Source organism: Pecten maximus, chromosome 4, assembly GCF_902652985.1.
Source record: "Pecten maximus chromosome 4, xPecMax1.1, whole genome shotgun sequence".
Taxonomy (NCBI): domain Eukaryota; kingdom Metazoa; phylum Mollusca; class Bivalvia; order Pectinida; family Pectinidae; genus Pecten; species Pecten maximus.
Window position 1 is genome coordinate 42,437,746 of NC_047018.1, and position 25,703 is coordinate 42,463,448.

The 25,703-nt window shown below is 36.2% G+C and overlaps 1 protein-coding gene across 2 annotated transcripts in view; it reads right to left on the reverse strand.

The window, feature by feature from the left end:
- LOC117326140 (gastrin/cholecystokinin type B receptor-like) overlaps positions 1-25,703 on the reverse strand; it is a 104,860-nt gene that overhangs the window by 46,649 nt on the left and 32,508 nt on the right. The window contains exon 1 of one of the 2 annotated variants that reach the window (XM_033882773.1): positions 3,991-4,316. The exons of the other annotated variant lie outside the window; for it this stretch is intronic. The gene's annotated coding sequence lies outside the window, so the exon portion shown is untranslated. Of the gene's footprint in view, positions 1-3,990; positions 4,317-25,703 lie in introns of those variants that run through there. 2 annotated transcript variants of the gene reach the window in all.

A 25,703-nucleotide genomic window follows, 5' to 3' on the forward strand; every position in this document is an offset into this window, starting at 1 on the left:
CTGCGGAGTGATCAGATATTTGTTTATCCTAAATCGGTGTATTTTCCGAAGATGAACCTCTTCATGTATACCTTATTATACCAGACAGCGCCATAAAAATAGCAAAATTTTGTATATATACATTATTCCACGTTTCGATTAAATCTAATTATGTTAAAGAAATTTAATGCCTTCTCGTATTGCTAGTTTCGACATGAGCATGTTAAAATTTCAACACTTGGTTTTCATTTTATTTGTCTGCACATAATATTATTACATTCGTTCAATTAAATTAACCATCTTCTGCGAGGAATTTAAAATAAGAATTGTTAAACAACATTTTTCAAATAGTTTATCATACATGTCGATTTCATCCGTATTTTGGTGTCTTTCCTTTGATAACGAGCTTAGCAAGTTCACCAATTGAATTTTAATGTAGGAATGTTCAGGAGAGGCTATGAGAATATACATATGTACGCGCTGCCTTGAACGAGGGAACCAGTGAGGCATTGGATGTATATATCGGCTCAGCAACAGCAGCAACATGCATCTTGTGTAAAGATGCTACTGAAGTTTGTAAAAAAGATATTAATCATAAAACGTCACTGACAGCTTAACATATTAATAACCACCTTGACTCCAGACTCACAAACGTTTTTAACACAGGGAAATTGCTTATCTAAAATATCCCGTAGGAAACAGTTTCGGAGTTTAAAAAATGCCGACGAAGAATATGAAGGCGGTTTGAGAGAATGCGATGGCGAGGGAGCAGAATCAATCTAAACATGTTCTTATCTAATTCTAATAGTATTTTTCCTGTTGAAATATATCCTGGAGGTTAATTGTTAACTTAATTAAGAGCTGTTAATTATCAACACTATGTACGTCACGGCGACTTTTGTATTTCGTTAATAAGCAGCTTTGGTATTTAATTTACTGCTCGAGTTATTTTTGGGTTAATTAAATATCACCATGGGAATTGTAATCCGATAACTTGTTACGTTTTTTAATTATGTTTTGACATATCCTAGTTGGTATAGGGACTTAAGTTTTAGCGGGCTATATAGCTTAGCATTCTGTAAAAATGACTCCGTTTTGAGTAGACAAGTATTTTCAGATTCGTGCGGCCCAAAGTAAGAACCTTCCTGTGATATCCGAAAGGAGCAAACAAATTACATTTTATTTTTTACAATCCCTAGTATTACTTCGCTTGCAAGGAAGGGCAAACTATGCTACGGAATTTTTTTTTTTTTTTTTTTTTTTTTTTTTTTTTTTTAAATCCGGCAGGCTATTTTTGGTCGGCATATCTGTATTCCATACACATCTCATATTTAACGAAAAGCGTCTGTTCTTCACAAAGCATACGTGGCATGTTAATGTCGTTACCAGGCAGCAGGTTTGATATCATGATTGGGTTAATTGATACTCTAATTAGCACTGTCACAAAACATCACCTTGCCAACCACCTTCCTAAAGTGCAATATAGTCATGGCTCAATGCCATGTTATCAAAATCTTTTTCGCACTGTTTACGTCAGCGCTGTAAATATATTTACAGCCATAGGTACAATATAATATATATACCTCCCCATACCGGTACATGGCGACCCCACCTCCTCCAACACGTGTTTAAGACATAGTTAAGCCGGTAGCTTTTACCTCCATACCTTAACATACTCATGTCTCCTCATCTAAACGTTTATAAAACGTGTTTTCATTATCACCCCACCAGTAAGATTACCCAATTAATATGATGCCAGATTATACATACATAACGTCTTCCGGATGCTTCATCAGATATGAAGAGTGCGGGTAGAGTACATCCGAACTGTACTCATCCCGAGTTATGTCCCCTGATTTTCATTTGTGTAGGGCGCGTTATTTGATAATGCAGTGTGATTGCTACAAAAAAAATTACTTGTTATTGCTGGGACCGACCAACCAATTATTTTTCCATAGACTTTAGTGTTAACGTTTTGGAGTATATCATTTAAATTCTTGAATTCAATATGACAATTATGGTTTATAACAAAAGTTTAGGGTCTCATATAACACGTAATCCAAAAAAAAGTTGGGTCCTTCAGCTCAAATTTTTTCTAGGGTAGCCATTTTGAAAATGGGTGAATTTCGCAGTAAAAATTCTCAGAAATCTGAAATGTTAACCTGTTAATTATTATTACATGAACTTTTGGGAAAAAAATCAATCGGACTTACAAAATTTATATCAACATTTCTTATGGATAGTTACCTTCAGGCTACATATCTATTTTGTTACTTCATAACATACTGACCAATCAGTGGCTGCCAGACAATTTATCCCTGGCTCAACTTTCTATACACAGGGGGTGTTTCCAAAGTCTATTTTTTCAATTGGTTGGTTGTTCCCTAAAAAGCTGCATTAAATTTTATCTTACGCAACTATATGATTTTGATTCCAAAATAGCCAGGATTTCTAATGTACATGTAGTATTTGGCGCCGACTATAAATTATTTTTTGAATAAAACTGTCACAAATATAGCCTGCATATTGAACACTAAAACACAAAAATCAACTAGACAACCCTTATTCGTTTCATAATTCAAGTAGATTTTACTCATTTATATTTATTGTGCCAAGATTATCGATTAGAACTCGACCACCGTCTGTATTATTCGAAGGAACAGACAATTATGCAGAGAACTTTGTTTATGCAATTACCGTCTTTTCATCCTTTCCACCGGTAGGGGTCGCGTCGTTCTGTCTCGGGAGATCCCCGAGGGACCCCAAGACGGAGAGTGACGAGCACGTTAGGTTCCTGGTCAGTGCTATCGAGTCTCGATATTCTTGTCCAATCGTCTTCTTAGCCAACTCGTGCCGAGAAGAAAGAAAGCAAAGCTAAAAGTCATGCCGACTTTTGGCTTTGCTTTTTTTTCTTTTTTTTTTAATTAGCAATAACAGTACCACTCATACAAACTGTACAAATTCTCCCCCTCTCTCATGATTTGTAAGTGAGATTGTATGAGAGTGTGAGATAATTATTATATGCCATCTTGCCTTTTTTATATATACACCAATGTTATATTGTGGGGAAAAGGCTTTAAATAAATTGTTCAACTTGTACCCAATCGACTTGCTGAGAAATAATAAAAAAGCAAACAAACAAAATATGTTAAATAAAGAACTAACGGGTTTGGAAATTTCTTTTTTTGGATTCAAACACAAACATTGTATTATATTAAATATATTTATGGAATGGCTAATACATTTATGCTATAGGATTTAGATTTAACTTTATGACTTTGTTAACAGCTTGAAGCCAAAGTATAGGACCATATGTGGTATCCTTGTGTGGGTGTTGGCAGGGTAACCAAATATCGCTAAAAGGTTATTTAACTGTAAAACAGACAAATAGGCCTAACCCCCGTCGCCCAATGATACATTTCACAGTAGGCGTTTTATATGTCAAGCCAGTGACGCCAGAGGCCCGACGTAAATAGCATGCGTTGTATAAATCACAGGGGATTGCGAACAGGAATATTTCAATTTTGCACTGAACTAACACATTATATGACATTTACTTCTCGTTATTACGATAAAAGTGAAAGTTGAAGATATTCATTTGGTGCAGTTATACTTTCATTTTGGGAAATGTCTTTGATTTCAAAAGATTTTTTTTTTCTGGTTCACAAGAGCCTGTGATTATGTTTGTTTAGCGTACAACATTATATTGAATAAAAGAACGTATGTAAATCAACGACGAAAGACATTCGCACGCCATTTGTTTACGTACTCGTAGCTTCCATTTCATCTGCCGCTGCTTTGAAGTTGAACTTGTGTATGAGACGAGAAGGTGTCGCTCTAGTGGCGTTGTCGTGAGCAGTCTTTCATCTGCACGTGCAGACATGAAACATCATACTTAATGAAGATGTAGTTTTTTTCTTAAACATTTCTTATCAGTGTTTCATAATAATAGTAATGAATTGGAAAATATGTTACTTCAGTCACAAAAGTCAATACCAATGTAATACAAACCTCCTTTAGATGCTTTGTTATCAGGTTATGATGTCATATCACTTGATCGATTGGTGATGTACTGACTCACCCGAGTGCGGACCTGTAATGTTTGGACCGGAAGTGTCCGCGACCTAGTTATCACGTGGTGTAGATGTCATTACTGAGACAGTTGTCTGTACTGTGTAAACCATCACTGACACCCTATCACACGTAATCCATTTAGCGTTCCAAACGTGTTGTACTGGTATCAGATCAAGTGATGCGACCTAGAATTGACCTAGATGGCGCTAACTGATGCAAGGACAGCAGAAACAAAGAATGGTTAATGTGGGCCGGAGATATACGATTTTATAATATTTTCTTTTTTAACAAAGTTTTATTTTATTTTCTTATAAAAAAATAATTTTTTTTTTTTTTTATGTTTCAAGACAGAAATACATGTACAAGTGCCAATCACATTTATAAGAATTAGGGAAAATAAGATGCTTGCCTTTTTAAGATGTACTTACTACCTATATATAATGAAATCTCCGTATTTTTATTTTTTTTTTATATTTTTTTTTTCATTTTGGTTTATAATCTATCATATGTAAGGTAATCTCATTGGATATGGAGTCTGTCTGGAGTTGAAAATTGACATACCGCCTACTTAATCAAAAACTGTACGAAAAGGCGAATCACGTGATTATTTCCCTCACCTAATATCCAAGCACAAATAAATAGTCTTTGATTGTGACGTACGAAAGTCCATTTGCACCCATACTAACAATATTAATTCTGGAGAACATGTCCGTGATAATGGCACAAATTAATTGTCACCATCGAATTATTTTGGACTGAAATATTGGGATGACCAAGACTTGAATAAATACCTTAGTATTGCCTTACCATCTATATCATATATATTTTATGGATAGCGGTAAAAGAACCAATCAAAGCTCTGATTGGCTGAAACTTTCGAAGAGTGATATTGTGACGTCATATCTACATGACGTCAAGTCTAAATATGGGGACATAAATGAATCTAAAATCCCTATCCACTTCAAAGATTTATGAAATATTAGCCGGTCAAAGGCTTTCAGATATTGGGACGTCAAAATGAGTCTAAAATACGCTTCCATTTGAAACGAGATTCATGAAAATTTTGACGGCCAACGACTCATCAAAATTGTATTTATAACTGTTTTATTATTCTCAAATGAAATAGAAAATTGCGAAATAAATCGGGAGTGAGGTATATTTGAAGGACGGCGTTGCTATTGTATGCTATTTAGCTAATTGGGTTTTAAGAGGTGAACTAGACTGTTGCAATATTGCTGATGAAATGGCCTTGACCACATCCGGTCAATAATTTGGAATTCTAAACTGACCAGGGGGATTTCTTAGACAATCTTGCTAATTGCCCCGGTCGGGAAATGACCGTGTCCAGAGACGTGGATGTCCAGTTTTCCTTGGACTGTTTTGTTGTATCTGTCTCCTCTCGTCTCATCAAACGAGATTTCCTTTCGTCCCATCAAAGAGGATTTCGTAGAATAGCAATCAATGGCGTTAAAGAGTCGGTGGTATGAGGCTTCGTGTCCGATTCTGTTTCCGCCTATATTCACTCGCCTGTAAATGACCAGTAGTACTAACACAAGTTCAATTAGTGGGTAATCTCCAATTAGGTTTCTTTTTCTGAAAACAGTAAACATTAAACATTGGTATAATTATTATGTTAAATTCTACAGAGGTCAACTTAAGGTCATACATAACTACAGGTCAGGTATTTGTTGTTAACTACACTTAGCATCATGGTAATACGGTACAGTGTCGTATTTGACAGGATGTCGGAAAAGTCAGGTTTCGGATTAGACAGGTTTCACTGTATATCCAATCGTCTCTTGTTTCATTATAACACTAAGAATAAGAAAATTATCACAGTTTTAAAACCAAAGGTGGGGTCAACGCCTACAGATATTTTAACATTAGCGCCGACCCCCACTCCAATTTCTTTTTTCTTTTTTACTAGATATAGATACATGAAAATAAACCATAATCGTATAAATGAATAATCATTATATAAACTGATAGTCGTAGTGGACCTCCTTGCATAACACCAAGTTTAGTGATAGGGATACCTAACAAATGGATAATAATTTCCACAGGCTAATGTAGATTAAAAAATCAATTATAACAGTTAACAGTGTATAAATTTACTGTTATTTTGATACCAACTATGTCATATTGACATACAAGAGGTAAGCAAAGTGATAAATTTAATGAGAAAAACATGCAAAATTTTCACAAAATACACTGTGAAATGCATATTGTCGAATGCAATTCTGCTATGGAAGAGCTAAATCTATATTTTGACAGGAGCTTAAACATATTTTTGTATCTGAGCGTTAATCTTTTAAAATCTCAGATTGCTTTAATATGTATTTTTCATCTTCTCAAGACATGATATATTCCGGGTGTCAATCTATACATGTACGGACCACATATTAAATTTTCAAGAGAATGCTATATACCTAACATGTGGTAAGACTCCCTTGTTTATCTTCGAGGATTTTAAGGAACTTCAAGGCTTCAGTTCCAGCCGTTTGTATGCTTCTGTATACATTCAAAGATCATTGCATCGGCGTTTTTCAAAAGCAGGTTTAACAACGCAGAACGTCAATGACTTATCCTAGCTCAAAATGACACCAATGTCAATTCCCTCCCGTAGGGCTCAAAGAAAATGCATGCAAATAATTTTGAAACGTACACCAGTAATTTAGTTTTTATAGAAGCATTAAAAAAAATCGCTGTTTGCAATCACGTCCACTTTTAATTAGGGTTTCAGTGCATAAGCAAGCGTGTGTGTTGTCTTAAAATAGCAAATTAATTTTACCACTTTCAACGAGATCGTAACAAATCAGTGCGTTCAGAGTCACAAGTGTTAACGTGTCCTAATTATGTACACATCGGACGGGTTTATCTTGAGATTTGAACACCGTTATACTGTTCTAATCAGCCAAATGTTATTTCTGTAAACAATTAAAAGAAAGTCTACTGTACTCCATACGGATACAATTTGCTCTTCGTCTAGTTAGTACACCGAACCCAATTGTTTATAGAGAATGAAGGTACCGTTGTTATTGAATACAGGATATGTATTGTTAAGTGGGATATCTGGCCGCACCCGTATATAATATATTATATTGTGTCGGTCCACAAAGCACAGAAGTTGGGAGATATAGAAAAAATAAATAAATAAATCGCAAGTACAAATTATGTATTGCCAAAGGGAGGTATCAATAATGCAGTTAATTGAACACATGACATTTAATTCCTAGGTCACAGTTTTGCCTTGTTAAATACATGTACCCGCGGCGTTTTATCTCTTGGGATACGTGATCATTAAATGGAAGTGCGGAGAATTAAAGCTAGTTAATTTCCGTTTCCTTTTCTATTTTATGTTCTTAAAAAAACGATTTTAAAAAGGGAATAGTTTTAAACATTAACACAGTGCAACATTTAACAATTCTCTTATAAAAGGTACGGCCGACCCCCCTGGGTGAATATTTCAGAGGTGAATGTCTGCTTCTTTGTCCTACATGCGTTTGTTTATGGTGCCTGCATAAAGTTGTATAGGTAAACATGTCAGTGACAGAGATTTGTTGCGATACGTTTGACGCTTACGTTGGAGTATCGTGTCAATGCACCATATTTATGCAACAGATAAAGTTCTATGCAACTTCCAATCATCTGATACATTTTCCAATCGGGAGATTCTACTCTATTGAGGTAACACGCACATCATGTAAAAAAAACCGGCTTTATGTCTTGATTGTAAAGATATAGAGTTATCTCCCTTAGACACCAGAGTTACGGCATTGTGAGCATATAGAACTATCACAGACGACTATCGGGAAAATCAAATAACCGGAAAGTACAGAAAAAAATTCTAAAACGTCTGGAGCTGAGTCTGGTTGTTTTCTGTCTACATTCTAAAATAACCTGCTCAAACAATTTACAAAACCGTTTCATTAAGGATTTCAAGAAAAACGTTAAACAACGTGAAAATATACCTTTTCAGCTGTCTTAATCACCCAGACGCCGTTTTACGTATTAATCTGTACAAACACTATTGTGACCAAGATTGCCAATTTAACAGTACACTGAATGCATTTCTAAAAGTTCTTCAATTTGCATATTGTATATGTGCTTTTGATGTAGATTCGAACATTCCTAAACTCCAAGATAAATGATTATGCAAATGTCGTGCATCATAATTGCAGGTTCCCCTATGGAAATCGACCCAAGTCTCGTTCGTCCACGAGAAGTTAAGACTCGTCTCGACATTCTTTGCCATCTGTCTGAAGCCCTGTGCATTATCATGTAAATTGTCGCGTCTTCCTTCCTCTATATACCGTGACCTGTTCTGTCACGTGATCATTAGAAGGACGTCTATACCTTTTTTTTCGACCGGACAAGATGGCTATATTGTGTTATTTCATTAAATTCAGACCGACAAAAGCACGAAATTTGAACATAAAATTGTTTCATTTGAGAATAGTGATCACGATATTTTGATTACTTTCAATATATTTCATTACAAACCAATCTTCAGAAAAAAATACCTGGAACGCATTGCCAAACTTTTGGTAATGATATTGTATTGAAGTACACATGCTGGGTTTTTCATTTTATTTTATTCCACTACACTATCGAAAATCCTCTGAACAGAATTTAGATTTTACCGTTATAGACCAATACAAGGTTACCAGCTCTTCTGTTCATACATTATAAACCACTGTGTAGACTGTGGCACTGTACGGGCTTGGACAATTCTGAAATTATTGACAGGAACTTTCCGAAATAGTATCAAGCAAGATAAATACAGAGCTTTGTAAAGATTTAATCAAATAACATTTCTAGAGAAGTAGCTTTCTTTCTTTTTATAGTCCTCGAATATGGAACTCTTCTTCGTAGGAGATAATAAAGAGAGATATACATACTTCTTTAAATACAATACGGAAGGCTTTTGCCAAATGATTTACTACTGACCATGACCACATTTATCCTCTACGTGCCTACGTGCACAGAAGGTCCGGTATTATTTTGCCTCCAATTGTTACTTTCTCCGGATGCTGCCCTTGGTGATGCCAAACTACTCCATCCTGATTTGACCGTTCCTGCTCTGTATCCCCCTTCTCTCTTTGTCGTTTTGGCCGGCCAACTGAAATCCTGCCTAAATGTTTGGATGGGAGGGGGAGGAAGGGAGGGGCTGCAGCGTCAAAATAACACTTGCTGTTCAAGGGACAATTCCCCAACAAATTCAACAAACAAACATATTCGTCAATCACTAAAAGTTCAGTTCTCATTATAGCGCTCTATTATAAAATTATCTTTCAACGTAGCCAGAATTATATTCATAGTCATTTTTTGTTCTAATAGTCGTTCAAACGTGAAGACCAGAGAAGACTGTACATCAAAAGACCAATTTAATAATGTAGTTCATACGAAAACCCGGAAGTCTTTTTCCACTCGCTGTACACTCGTCCGATAATGGTGGGTTTTTTTTTCTTTTTTTCTGGCTATCGTTTTGTTATTATCATAAACATAGCCCCAGCAGGTAAAACCCTTATTCAACACATATATCCAATTAGAAATTAGCCGACTGCGCGTGAAGGTCGGTGACTGGAAGCAAGTCCGCTATACAATGTGTGCTATCTCCGTGTCTTACGGATCATTTAGAACGTGATTCCGCTGTAGAGGGCGGTAATTGGTTTGGTGATAACTTCCCGGTGGTGTTTTTAATCTCGCTATGATTACATGTAGAAAGCATGTTTCTCTTGTAATGAAAATATTGTCGGTGGTGTCATTAATGAAATGGCATGCTGTAAACGATGGCTTGGTCGTGCTGATTTAGCTCGGTCCTTGTTTCAGATCAATGTTTCTATTCCGTGTTATGATAGACAGCAGGGACAGTTCCCGTATCAGTTCTGATATGCTTTGTGGTACAGACAGCAGAGGCGTGCTTTAACTCACCTGGAACAAACGGCTATGGTTTATGGTATAGAGAATCGACTCCATCCATCGTCTGCCTGTATGTCTGTCGTCTAGCATGTGCACGACATTTTGTTAATCGAACCAAGTAGGGTAACGGCATTTGGCCACTAACGTGCGTATGTAATGAGATATAAATTTTGTGCAAATGAATGAACTTGACCTAATTGAAAATCGCAAGGTCAAATCGTAATTACTTATTAATGCCCTCTAACGAATAACCAGAATGATAGGGTGATAGCATTGGGAAAATGTCACGCTTGGTTGATTCTGCATCAAGTCAATTCATAAAGGTGATCTAAACCTGTTTGAAGATCGCAGAGGTCAAATGTGTTACACGATGTTCTTCTTTTAAAACAAAGAGGCATATATTTATGAGTTTGGCATGAAAAAGTCTTAGGAAATGGCTTTTTACATCCTTTCAAAGTCACATATATGAAATGTATTGAATGTTTAAATATTTACTACACATGGACAATTAAGAGTGAGTATTTTTTATCTAAAGAATGCTGGGGTGAGTTTGCTTTAGTAAAGACCTTGACCTATATAGGGGTCATAGCGTCATACGCGTTAATTATTAAAAAGATTCAGTTTAAAAATAGAGAAGAAAACTAGAGTAATTTTACTAGCAAATCGTATAATGGAAAATAGTTTTTTCAAATGAGTATGAACTTGACCCATTTCAATGGTAAATTGAGTTAAATATTAAAACAATAAACAAATAAGCCTCGGGTCACGATTGAAAGCTATCAAGGTCGCATCAGTAATACAAATGAATAATTGTTCAGTGAAATGAGTTTTACTCTGTGTAGTGTTAGGTTGCTAATTTAAAATTTATTATTTAATGTCACAAATATTGACAATATTGACCCACTTTGAGACTACTTGGTATAAGATACAGTTGAACTTTTTTAACTCGAACAAGGATCATTCGAAGACCCCGTTTGACCCGAATCATTTCTCTAGATCAAATACTATATACGATATCATGCCGAACCCTGAAACTCGTGTTACTCGAACAATCGGATAACTCGAAAGTTTTTCAACGATCCCGACAGCTTCAAGTAAACGAAGTTTGACTGTATATTTGTGACAATACCACTAAATGACAGTTGAGTGATACAGACTACATGGATATTTTATCGTTGGTGAAACACTTTGTCAGCAATATATCTGGTCGTAAATGCTACTTAAAATACAAAAGCATCGGAATCTATCCCGGATTTCATTGCGGTGCCTTCCATTACAAGTCATTCATTACACGGGGTTGCAATGCACTCTGGGATAGATTGAACGCATCTTTCTAAAAAAAAACACCCACGACACGGTTTTGAGACAGTTAAGGACGCCAACACTTGCCAGTACTTGCTAATTAACAGACTCGCGATCGCCTGTTGTAGGAAATAAAGGGAAAGTGCATCTTTAATTACCGAAATCGAATTCTTGTCTCAGACACATTTATCACTCGGGAGAAGTAAAACAGTTTTGTTTACACAATTGTCTTCTGGGATTAGACCCATTATTTAGAACAACACATAGATAAACGTGTTTTCTTCAGATCACTGAAATAAAGCAAAATAAGATACTTCGAAACGGACGGTAGACAGCTTACAAAAATTACGTTTAGTTATTCGATTGTTTTACGCGAATAAAAAATGTTTATTTTCTTTTGCGAGTTTGCTTTCAGTGGTCTTTTATTGACAGAACATCATCATTATCATCATCAGTATCATCATCATCATCATCCAGATGACCATGCTTACAGTAACCAATTGAAGCCATTTTAAAGAAGTCATACTACAACAGTTTTTTCCTGAATTATCTAAATTTGAAAAGAAACCGTCAAAAGTTCAAACAATATCTAATTTTTCCATCATTTACACGCGATAGTTTTATATTACAAATACAAAGCGGGTTGAAAACAAGCTTCCATTTTTGCAATGCTATGTTGATTCACTCACAAGAAACTAGAGACCAAATATTTGACATATATAACGAGTATTCCACGCCGTGATATTGTTATTTAAAAATTGATGGTAAAGGACATGTATTATACTTTCGAGTGATATTTCACTTGAACTGCAAGTTTGCAAAGTTAAGGCAATCAGAGCCATTTTCGCTACAAGTGCCCCTCCGTGAGCATTTCATCAAGGTCGCAATGTTACGTAATAGATGGAGCTGAGCCAGCCGTATCGACAAACCCACCCCCTCTCTCTTACACCGAGATGTTGTCGGAGTCGTTATGTCGATCAATCATCGGCGTTAAAATCCTGTCATCCTACAAAACTACGGCCAATTCCCGGGGGGTGAGGGATGCCTTTTTAATGTTCGATGTTATTACAGACCTATCATCAAAGACTGTCTGAGATGGGGACCAACTCAGATACTGTCGACTTAAAATTTCACAGGATTCAAGATAAAACCAAAAAGCCACGAAACTCCGCGCGGTGGAACCTAGAGTCACATATAAAATGTACTAAAATGTGTGGTCCTCCTACAAAACAATTTTGATGAGCTTTGTGGTACATACTAAAAGACTCTTAAAAGTATTTTGCTATGAAAAAACCTTCATGTACGATAATATTATTTTGTTTGATGAAAACGCCGTGCTATCTCCACAGTGCTAAACATGACATTTGTATTATTTTAACGACTGTGTTATGGTTTTAAGGTTTTACGTACATGTAAAGCAAAATTCCATTTGTCTGAAGGTAAGTAAAACATCACTGGAAAACACTCCTCCTTACACACAGGAAATATGGCAACCAGCAACCAGCGACTGACGTTAAAGACTGAAATGCCCCCCCCCCCCCCCCCCCCCCCCCCAAAAAAAAAAGAAAAAAAAAATCCCTGGCAGCCATAATGTTGTTGACCGCTTCTTTACAAACCATAGCGACTGAGTCTAGACCAGCCCCAAAATATTGATATTTCAGAGATTGTTGGAGAAAAACATATATTAAATCACTTCTGAAGAAAGATTAAGATCTCATAAAGAATAAACAAACAGAGGTGAAAGATAAACTTGTCATAAATATTTATATATATCAGTCAAGGATCGCCCCAAGGGATCGTTTAAGTGCTTACAATTTCTTGGACTTGAAATAAAACTCGTCTCTCCGTATCAGTGCAACCGCTCAAAACAGGCGCGTGGTGATATTTTCGTTACTATATATGCCGTGAAATTTAGCTAAAGATGTACTGGTCTATTCTAAATTAGTTTGTTTGTTATATCTTGCTATCATTGTCAGTACGTCAATTTTAGATATGACAGTGCAATTAGTACCGAAAATTACCGGATAGTCGTTACAAAGGTTTTTATGACCATTGTATTATCTGGCGGGAGATCAACTCCATTATCCCACGCTGAGCAGACGACCTCCTGTGCATTTTATTTGAGGTTTAACGTCCTCTTCGCAACAGCCAGGGTCATATCAGTATAGTTATGAGGGTGAATTGGAAGAAAGCTAGATGTCCCAACCTCCTTGAACTTGTCAGAGATCCTAGGGGCTAAAAGGGGCCGCGATAGGTCAATCGGTTAGAGCACCGACCATATGTAATCCCAGGTAAACCCTTAGGTGCGTGGATCGACGCTCCCTACTGTGGTGTTTTGTGTTTTTCGGGAAGCTGCCAAAAGGGCCGGTCTGTGCCGTCGTGGTTAAGTCACTGGACAAGCCACTTTACCCTAACTGCTCTGGATAGCATGTGACGGGATGTTGTCACCAACTACTACAAGGAGACCCCGTCTTAAAATGACCTTGACTTTTTACGGGGCGATAAACCCAGATAGAGCCTAAAAGTTGAAATACGGTACCACTAAAAATTAAATTACGGTTGCTCTATAAACATCACGACACTTGGGTCAATAGTACTGTGTGTTAGAATTTCTCCTCGAGGAAACACACTCGTCAAAATAGCAGGTGTACTGCTGGGCGTTAGAAATATGCTGATTTCGAGTGTTTGCCGTCGTAATGTGTTCATTTTGTCGTAAAACAAGGCACCGCTCCGGAAATAACAACATTCGAAACCAACTACAGCGTTATGGAATGCCTGCCTTCATCAAATCCACGACCGATATAGGTCAGAGTTCAAATACGACACCCTTTTATAATAAAACGAAGATGAAAATGACGTTACTAATTACACGAGCCTCGTACGCATTAGTCATGTAAAGTCACCTTATGTTAAAATGGAGTGACGGGAAAAGTATAAACCAGGCTGTGCTTCCAAAGACAATGTTATTGTATTACGCACTGGAGATATTCGCTAAAGTATAAATATGCTTATATCATATCTTTGTGCCATTACAAAAGAGCCTAAATAAGTTAAATGCTCCAAGCAAAATTATGGACGTTCGCATAAGTCCGAATCTTGCTCATGCCAGTATAATAAATTTAATTAAAGACTACTATTAGGAAAAAAAACTCTCACCATAATAGTCGTCAGTACAAATATACGAAATTGTGAGAAGTTGAGTTATTTCTTCATTTTTCTTCTTTCTTTTTTCTTTGAATAAATATTAAGCTATTTATAATAAAAGAATTTAAAACGAAATGTATCTGCTGTTTTTTTGTAATTGAAGCAACCCCTTCATCTTCCAAATCCGAATTGAATAAGACCAATTTTTCCTATTGGCCCGCACTTTTTATTATCAAACTTTTATGGACTTCACTTAAAATCAAATTTTATTTATCGTTTGGCTCCGGGGCCATGTTTTTCAGCGATGCAGATTAGATTTTTCTTTGACACAAACATGCATATGGTGTATGCCAAACTATGTTAATATTCCTTTATCTCTACTAACTGGATTGCCTTACTGAATTGCAGAATGTCTGGCAGATAAAAGTTTCAGCGGCCTTGGAGTGATTCGTGTCAACATCCCTATATTCCTTCTAGAGAAGTAGTCTTTTATAGAGAAATTTGATGAAACGATCCGCCATCACATATGTGTAAAGGACAGACGAGGTTATAAACATGGATTCTGTTAGAGTAATTGGCAGAACATCCTTAATGATGAAAACCCTCTTACATGCGTTGATTAATCAAGACACAGCAACATTCCGATACAAAATGGCATGGTACGCTGTTGGTCTACCAATCTCATCAACATGCGGTACTTATTCGATAATTACAAAACATAAAGAAAACGTTATGTTGACTATATTACAGGGAACATCGGCCAGAGACAATACAGACACAAAAAACTCTCCTCATTACAAAGGCAGAGCCATTGATTTATAATCAGAACAGAGGGTGTCGTCCTTTGTTCTGATTGGACGATAAACTGTGTGTCTTTAAACCCCGATGAATACACCGGGAAAGGCTAGATTGCAATGAAATTGTGTTTGCTGTTTACCTATCCATAATTAAATTTGCCTATTGTTTCTCAGCATATTTGTATAAGGGAACTTTATCACTACACCTTGGAACCCTTTTTCAAAAACCAAAGAAGTAATCTATCTTTTTGTTGGGTTTATCGGACTGGTGAACAGTCAGGGTCAATTTGAGGCAGGGTCTCCTTGTAGTAGTATGTGACTACCTCACTGAACAACGTACGGGATGCCCGTCTCATGCCATTCAAAGCAATAAGAGTACAAATTCTTGCCCAAGGACAACCACGACAGCACACACCGGCCCGTTTCCCAGCTTCCCGACAATATCCGCCATTGGTAGGGAGCGTCGAACAACGCACCTCAGATTTTCACCTTAGATTACGTGGCCGGCGCTCTAACCGATTGAGATATTACCGCCCTCGTTATCTTTCTGACATTGTAACAAAAAAATCCACATCTATTATAACAAACACAGAATACCGATATGCATTAAATCGACAAAAAATCGAAATGTATTTAATGTATAAAGTTTGGTGATTACAAGAGTTATCGCAGTTTTTTTTTTCTATTTTTAGTAACAGTGACCCTGACCGTTGACCTTCTGACCTAAAAAAAAATCCCAAGAAAGCACTTGTGATAAGGAAGATCTGTATGATGTTTGAGTTTGATCGGCCAAAGGGAACTTGAGTTATCGCACGGAAACCTTTTTTGCGGACGCCGCCGACATCGACACTGACACCGCCGACGCCGACGCATCAAAAATCAATTTCCTCCTTCTAGGACTCGGCAGTGATGCTTAGTGCCAAAAGTCTTGAAATTAAGAAAGGAAACAAATAATACAACATAGAAGAAACTTGTATTCGGTTTAATCGAGTATGTTGATAAGTTATGACATGAGCTAAGTTTTACAGCAAAGAAATATGTTAAAATTAAATTCGCTTATCATTATATTAGATGCCATACGTCAAATTCAATTATGCTGTGTGCAGTTTCGTGTAGGTCGGGAATGCAGATACTGTCAAATGTCAGTTATGATTAATTTTCATATTATCAACTAGTCACTTTTCCAGAAAAAAAACATTTGCTACGATCAAAACCAATATACTATGTTTACTGATGCTAAGAGATGTTAAAAATAGATTTCGTCGTTTTCTCTGCTTGTGGTTAAAAGGTCTCGAACCAGTGACGTTTATATGAGATATGGTGCCAAGAGATATACCATTAGTAAAGATGAAATGAAAGAAGGGAAAAAAACTGACACAAATTGAGTAGCCAAATATATTGTATCGCTTCCATGATCTACGAAGCTGCATAAGAATTATTCAAATGTCATGCACGTGAAAAACACTACAAGTCAGAATTAAGCTATAGTTACTGTAGTCACACAGTAGAAGACAACTCCGTGCCACATAAGTCGCCTCTTCCGATAACAGACAGTGGGGACAAAACGTAAAATAATTACTTCGTTCAGATATTTCAAAGATGCATTTCCCACTGAAGATACATAGCACCGTACCGACGAAAGATTTTCGCGGGTCACGATTTCGCAATTTTCATATGAAACGAAACAATTAAATTTAAACGAACTAAAATTTCGCAATCTGGCTATAAAACAGGATATCTAAATTTTGCGAATATTGATCCCTGTATCGAATAACAAAGTGTTTATTTTGTTGTTTTTATACATTTATCAACATGTGAACTGATTTAAGCGCTTTAATTAACTTGTACAATCTACCTATTGAAATCAAGCATTCCGAGTCGGCTAATGACTGTACAATATGATGGCAGTCTTAATAGTTTATTTCGCGGTTAATGATAACCCGTGTCTTATTATTTCACAAAAAAAATGTTCGCGACCTCATCAATGGCACGCAAAATCGCGAAAATCTCATTCCCGCTTCAGGTCATTTTAGATCGATTTTAAGAGAGGCCTTAACACAATATACAGCTCGATTGGTCTAGTCCCATGACCTTGAGTGTCATGTATTGTTGACAAAGCCATATATTGCCACCTGACTTTAATTCAAACCTGGAGTTTACCTCCCACTGCAGCACCATGATTTCATTTCCAAAATCGATACCAAGTCTCCGGGCGTACAGATTGTTGGTCAATTAAAATAATAAAATTGAATATTTAACTTTTTATAAAATGTCAGATATGAGATTGGAAATTTTATGATATGCATCAATCAAAATGGCAGGGAAAGATGTTTACTTAAGACTCACATCTTTGTTGAACATTTGATATTAACAGAGTTATCTTTCAGATTTCTTTCGGGCAGCCATACACAGGATAGAACATTAAAACACAAGCTAAAACAGGCCACTATCATCAATCGCCCGTAAATCTTGGTTGCGTTAGCGTTAATTTTTTGTCCTACGGAGCAGGGCATGTAAAACGCTTGTACGACCAAGATAACAAATGATCTATCTTTCAGATATGGCTGAGTTTTGATGCAGAATAATTATTGTTCATCTTTTTGAAACTCGTCTCAATATAAGATTAATGTCCGAGGAAATGTGACAAATTAAAAAGAGAGTCATCTGTCGAATATGGTCATTGAAGAAGAGGCAATCTTTGAAAGGTTCAACGATTCGTTGACCGATGACATAGCCTACGAGAGATATTTTCCATGGACGGTGAGATATTTTCGCTCTAAAATACTTTTGATGTATTCATTGCCATATGAACGCTATGGTACTTTTCAAAAATACCCAGCGAAGGAACTACTTACAGAATGATTACAAGTCAGTGTTACACGAAATTTAATACCTGCGATTTAGTTCCGACCGGGACAACCGCGAAATGTTTGCCCCGCGAGATTGAACTACAAAATGGCAAACACTATACCAATATATTCGCATTCACGCTGCCTTTAACGCCGTTTTTGTCGTGTTCGTGGCAGTATCTAACGGTACGTAGAGACGTGAAATTCATCGGCGAAAATAATACAAAAACCGGAAGTAGTGGAGCACTATATGCGTGGTTAACAGAACACTATGTATAAAGTTACTTCAAAGGAGTCAGAACTGGTAAAAGTAAATGAGGAGACCATGATGACGTAGGCACTGAAGATGAAGAAAGACAAAATTATCAGTTTATTCCTTGTGACAATGATAGGTTCTAGTTCGAGTCCCGAAGGAATCATACACCAGATGTAAACTCATTGTCCAGGAATAAAGTGTTAGGTTTCTGACACTAATGCGTCAGAAATTTACGTCAACGTAATTATTTGACCGTTGTCTTTATTTTTCTGGGATCAGCATTCAAATAGTATTCGTACCTCACAGTCTATTTTAGGAAAGAACGATTACGTTTTGATATTAATATGTCGGTATTCTCTGCTCTCTACTTCTTGTTGGTATAAATATATCTAAATAAATGAAATTCAAATAAGAATATGGTATAAATAAATTTACGCAAAAACATTTTGTTGTTTGTCAAAAGAAAAAAGAAAAGAAAAAAGAACAGGACAAAGTGTAATTATATATTACATATCTCACATCTATCCCAAACACCTTGATGGTCACGAAGGTAGCAATATTGGAGTAAACAATGGATCAATAGATCATAAAATGTAGGTCAGATCTCAAGCAGATGCTATTTTTGGATTTTAGTCTAAGAAGTAAAACAAATGCATAAACCTTGAACTTAGACCCAATGGCCTTGACAAACTCAAAATAGTTTCTCATTTTAATTCAACATAACTAACAAAAATTACTTCATTGTTTCGTCATGTTCACTTTTTACGTGATGATTTTGGTTTGGTTTGTTTTTGTTTAACGTCCTATTAACAGCCAGGGTCATTTAAGGACGTGCCAGGTTTTGGAGGTGGAGGAAAGCCGGAGTACCCGGAGGAAAACCACCGGCCTACGGTCAGTACCTGGCAACTGCCCCACGTATGTTTCGAACTCGCAACCCAGAGGTGGAGGGCTAGCGTTAAAGTGGCGGGACACCTTAACCACTCGGCAACCGCGGCCCCTTAACGTGATGACCTTGACCTTTGCTCCAAATGTCAGTAGACGTCTTGTTTGAATCTGACCAACTAAGCTTCATGATTGCATACCAAAATATTTACAATTAAGATATACATAAAGTATTGAAAAAATGTGTCAATCAAGTGCAAAATACAGGTTAGGTTCAGTCTCTGTAACAAGTTATATAACTATATACTAAATATTTATGAAATATTGTCCACGATGCAGATTTTGATATTCATAGTTTTATCTAGGATTTTACCCATTCTTCCTTCTTAACCAAACGTCGACGCTTAGGGTCGTTGAGATGAACTTAGAATTCCGCCATTTTCCATTTCATTATACATTATCAGAAAAAAATGTTTGTGTCGGTATTGTTATACTGGAGAATAAATGATAAATTACTTTGTAGCCCTGGTGACATTTCTCTACAGGATTATTCATATGGTCTGATACATGCTGTGATTGACAAGACATCCGACCGTTAATGACGGACTTTATTAATACTCACACATGTTCCATTTAACTGGAACGGTCAGTCGTCTGCTAAAATGAATCACCCGGTCTGCCTAGATTCTAAAATAGTGTCACAATGGCTATAATGTATTAATAATCTCGTGGTCGATGAACAAATAGAGGGTAAGCACTTCCCATTATTTCTTATATTGATAATAATATCAATCATGCCAGAATGATTATTTATTCCATACATCCATCTCTTTCAATAGGAATATCTGTATATATTCCATCATATTTCGCTAATTCGAAGTTATCAATATAAAAGATATATTGTATATAAATACCGGTCTATATATAGCCGCTTCCTCCAAGAGGATTACCAATAATATCCCGCAACGCTTTTATTGTAACAGCAGTTTCCATTGGTCACTAGCCGCATATTAATATCTGATAGCAATATCTAAAAAGTTCAATAAGTTCATAATTTGTATCGCACTCATGGTTGTTGATATTATCTTAACTAACAGCAAGATACCACGTGATTATATCCCTATGATAGCCAGATACACTATAGATTGACCTAGGGTGACGGCAACCATTTCAAAATTGGACGAACCAGCGATAACATCTATTGCCTTGTTGTTGTTTATGAGTGCAATGCTTCCAGGTAAAATATCAATGTACAATCTATGAATTCCTTAGTCATACTCTATAAATATACTTACTTTTACTGATTACATTGTAAGGTAGTTAATTAAAGGTAGATTGTAATTAATAAGTGTCGCGTCTGATACAAAAACACGATATCCAGGACCAAGTGTAAATGATTGTTTCAAAATCCCTGTGTGTAAATCTATCAGAATTATCAGACTTGAAGCTTAAACCAAGGTTTCGACAACAGCACGACTGTGATTCTGTGATTCATGTTTTACGCTTTAAACATGAATCACAGAATCACAGTCGTGGTGTTGTCGAAACCTTGGTTTAAGCTTAATTGATGACACTTGATCGGCACTTCTTTAAGGAGTAATGGTTACATCGCCATGCATGATTACATACCGGTTACACATTATAATTAGTTTTTACAATAATTATTTCGCAATAATAATATAAAACTACCTGCTTTTGGAAATATATATGTAAATTCTATGAATATATATATACACACACAAATTGCTCTTTTTAGTATTATGTACCGCTCATAGATAAGTTCGTCCCATAACATAGTAGATAAAAGGTAAATAAACAATGATGATTCACGATAAATAATACATGTAAGTACAAATTGATAAAGTTGAAAGGAGCGATTCCTTTACATTTGTAATGTAAGTAACCCCTTAAAATATCATGTCGCTAATCAATACCACTCTCGAATATTGCATGTCGTCCAAGGATTCCATGCCACAAAGTTTGCAGATTGTTCCCGAGGCGGATGCTGTTGTGTGCCGATGGACCGGTAGGATATAGGGCATTGTAATTTCCACACCTAGACATGAGCTTCCTGACAACTGCTCCATAGACGGTGCTAATCGACTGCGTGCATTCGGTCTAAACCGCCTAAGTCATGTATAACACACAGGTTATTGCGCGGCGACATGCCAGGCAAATGCAATGGATGAACGCACTTCTCAATGCAACGTATGAGCAGAGTCTTGTACTCGGCTATGTCTGGTTTTTGCTTTATTGGACAGACGTCAAGGTCTTTTCGGTAAAAGTGTCCACGGACGTAGCTATGTTATGGCAAGGGGAGGGCTTTCAAGGTAAATCTCGGATCAAGGTCTAGCTCAGAGTGGCATTATTTTATCACAGCAGCGTCTGTTGTTCTAAAAGGAAAAGTTAGGCTGCAAGAAGTGAGTGATTGCCAAAGTCTCCTCACAGAGATATCCGTTTGACAGAAGAATTTATATTGAGGTCGAATCCTCCTATCAACGTCCCTCATTTGGCGTTTGTCCTGGATGTTGAATGCAGCAAATTCCCGATAAAGAGTGTCAATGCGCTGCTCAAGTCTTATTGCCACCTAATATCGAAAGAGACTCGCATGTTACGCCCTTTTTATTGAGAGGGTGACTCTACTGTGTGGTACCGAATAAATCCCACAAATGAAATCCCCGAAGAGGACAGAAGGGATACGTACAGTTGTATCTTTCATACCACACTTACAAGTTACATTTATTTTTATTTCCCTTAGATGGCCGGACAATTTCAAATACAGTGATTCTTTCTTTCTTCCTTTTCTGTCTTTCTTTCTTTTTTCTTTTCTTTCTTTATTCTTTTCTTTCTTTCCTTCTTTCTTTCTTTCTTTCCTGAGGATTTGACTCATAGTGCGCGGTCTTATAAATTATTTTTTATTTTGTTTGTTTGTTTATTGTTTTTTTTGGTTTTGTTTTTTTTTTCTCTCTCCTTTTTCGCTTTTTTCGCTTTTTGTTTTTGTTTTTTGTTTTTATGCACAGGTGATCGATGAAAACCAATTGCTAAACTCAATTAGATGCACCAAGCATGACGTCATCTACACAACCTATTCAATTGATTTCTACAATAAATCTAACTTTTCGAATCGATATCACCAATTCGGACCAAAACATAAAACGCCGCTCAATCGATACATGTATAAATCTCTCAATAAAATACCAACTTCTGAAATAGTTGTCAATTTTTGGGGTAAAATATTCGCCAAACGGAATATATAAGTGCCCCTTCTGCACTGACAGGGACGTCTGAGCTGCCTATTCGTCTGTGGATAGACACTTACACACTTTGAAATGATTCTCTTGATACAGACACGCTGTTGTCAATGCCCGCCTCGTCCTGCGTTTGGCGTTTCCGTTTATTTCGAGTGTTACGAATTTGATGAGATACCACTGTGTAGTGCTCGATTTAAGCCAAATCTTCGCCGCACTTTTGGTAGATTGCTTAGGTGAATTTCTGTGATGGGCTCGGAGATGAAAATTTATGACTTGTTTCTAAATGACGACCCACAGTGAAACATTGCACAATGAGCCAGAAATGGCCGCTTTTCAAAATATTCCTATATATCTTTAAGCGTTTGACGCCCTTGCAGCAGCTCCTGTCTAGGGAAATTGGTATCCATACATGATGGAGTCTCTTTGAAGCACCATCTTACTGAAATGATATTCCAGCAGCACATCCTGATTGGATTACTTATACTATGTACATGGCGAATTTACAGATGGGATCGCTTTTGTGAATAGGAGGTACACTTTATCCGTCGTTGCGGATTTGCATTTCATAACAGTTGCAAGTAGTAGATTTATCTACAGACCACTGGACCGTGCAAAGACCAATAAAAGTGTCATCTTACTGAAATATCATAAAACTATCACGGATGAATCTTACAAGAACCAAATATGAATGATACGGTTAATTTCATCTTAATGTCTTTTTTTTTGGGGGGGGGGGGGGGGGGGGGGTATATGCCATTAGTACGATCCTACGATACCATAGGCAACTATTCTATCATTCAACATATATTTGTCATGATTTAAGTTCAATTATAACAAAAACTAAATGTTTGGGACATTTGTGAAATAGTTGAGAAATGTATTAAATGTGCCAAATTGAATAATATCAAAAAAACTACCCGTAAATGTCTATACTTAAATCCTATGTAATATCAAAGCCAACACTGTGCTTCATGATATATCTGCCTCCTCAATAGAAGAATTCCGTGTATCATACTTCATGAAGAAACACATAATCAAACATCTTCGGACGTATTTATGGGAAAACACATTCAATCGTAATGAGGCAATCCCTGTAAAATAATAAATTTTGGACTTCTAATGCTTATTGAATTTCTTGCAGCCACTAATGGGAGTATATGTCATATACTTGCTACACAATCATTAACAATCACCCAAAAAAACCCCAATATCCAATAAATACAGATTCTTCATGATTGTGTAATTTCATATTATTACTGTTTAGCAGGCATTTTACTCTTATATCCTCTTAAAGCGACGCCGGGCTTTATCGCTGCAACCTGACGTGTCCTTGCGCTGTTACCGCAATAGATATATACGTGTTAATTTAGACAGTTAATACAGATGGAATGTTTATATGTAATATAACGAGTCTCGGTGTGTCTGTCTACAGCCCCTTAAGGATAAATACAGCAGTTAATTATGGGATTCCATGATGCTGATATCATTTTACGCGACAACAGCCGTACACTCTAGTATTACAGTGAGAAAGTGGAATAATAACCATTGTTATTGTACAACAAAATATTCATCACACAGACATGATTCAACACCACACGTGGCGTAAACAACTAATTTGCATATCGTCAGTATTTAAAGAAAATGATAAATTTTATAATAAAACTAAGGCTTCAAGATATTAAATGAACAAATACTAGATATTTCGAAAGAGTTCAATTTATTTATTTATTTTTGTCGAATTATGAATTTGTTGTCGAATTATGAATGTGTTTATTGTTAATATTATTAAATCATTTGTAATGTAAATTCACCTTAGCGGGGTTGTTTTGGTTTTTTTAAAACTTTTACATATCTTGATCTTGAAAAAAGAAAATACTATTAATTTATTAACATTCATTATTTAGATAAAATCAGACAGGATCAGTGGTATCGAAGTGTATCTTAACAATGTCAGATTGATGACGAAATCAATAATCCTGGCTTTGAATTCATAGCCGATATGAATGCCATATAACTTCACAGGTTGTATGCTGAAATGTACTGTTCTTTACCAGGATGATAGAAAATATTGTCACATAACTCATGATTTTTTGGAGTTTATTTTGCCCCTTTAAATATCTTTTTATTTCTCTTATTTACAAATTACAAGGATTTCCCCTTCCCTAATGATTTCCTTAAGAAAAAATAATTACAAAACAGTATTGAGAATCAAATTAATTTTTATTTTGATTATGATCACAATGCTGTATAAAAAAATAAGTATATGAAGGCAACATTCCTTTAATAACAATAAACATGTTATCAGTAACCAGTCGATCCGTCAAATAGAAAATCTTGGTGTATTTCTCATAGAGATAGATCAACGCATTGCACACATTCTGTTTTTTGTTCGTCATGTAAACAATTTAAAATGATACTCTAGCCGATCGATCATGCATCACCTTAGGAAATACCATACGAAGAAAACAATCTAATTTAAAGCATATCTTATCAATCACGGTATCTTTACGAGCTCAGAGCCAACGACAGATTTAGGGAGCATCAATTTGCAATGACGTAAGCATTTGACAGATCCAATCTGTCCCGGCGAACCTTGCCTTACTCTCCAACCCTTGCAGAGATATTGACAAATCGTTCCTGGACATGATCGCGTGCATAGCATAGATTCTGCATACTGCATCCATTACAGCAATCAACGGGAGTAATAACGAAAAACACGAAAAAATCAAGTTAATTTGTAACCAATCGAACACCATTAGAGTAAACAACCTTATTTTTTTTAAAGAAACAAACATATTTTTTTAAAGAAACAAAGATATTTTTATTGTATACTCCTGCGATTCCAAAAGTTATGTGTGATACAACGGAGTGCATTTTTTGTCAATTTCGAATGCTAAAGGTAATAGCGTGCAATGCAACACGAAATATTTGATTTGTGCATATTTAACCTCGTAAATTGAATTTTTTGAATTCCTTGACTTTCTTTCGAGGATACGTCATATAAAAAGGATGCAGTTTATACTGCGCAATAGATCCAAACGTGTTGTGTTTATTTTCGAGGTCGACTAATGACAGGAAAACAGCAAAGTTCAGGGTTTCACGAAACACAAGTTAATGAAGACCATCATTTTCAAGTTTCACGGCCGACATCATATTATTATCAGGAACTATTATATGTCCTTTGTGTAATACAAAATTAGACGTGATGGAACCTCATCAATATGTCTTTAGGACCTTTTTTTTACTA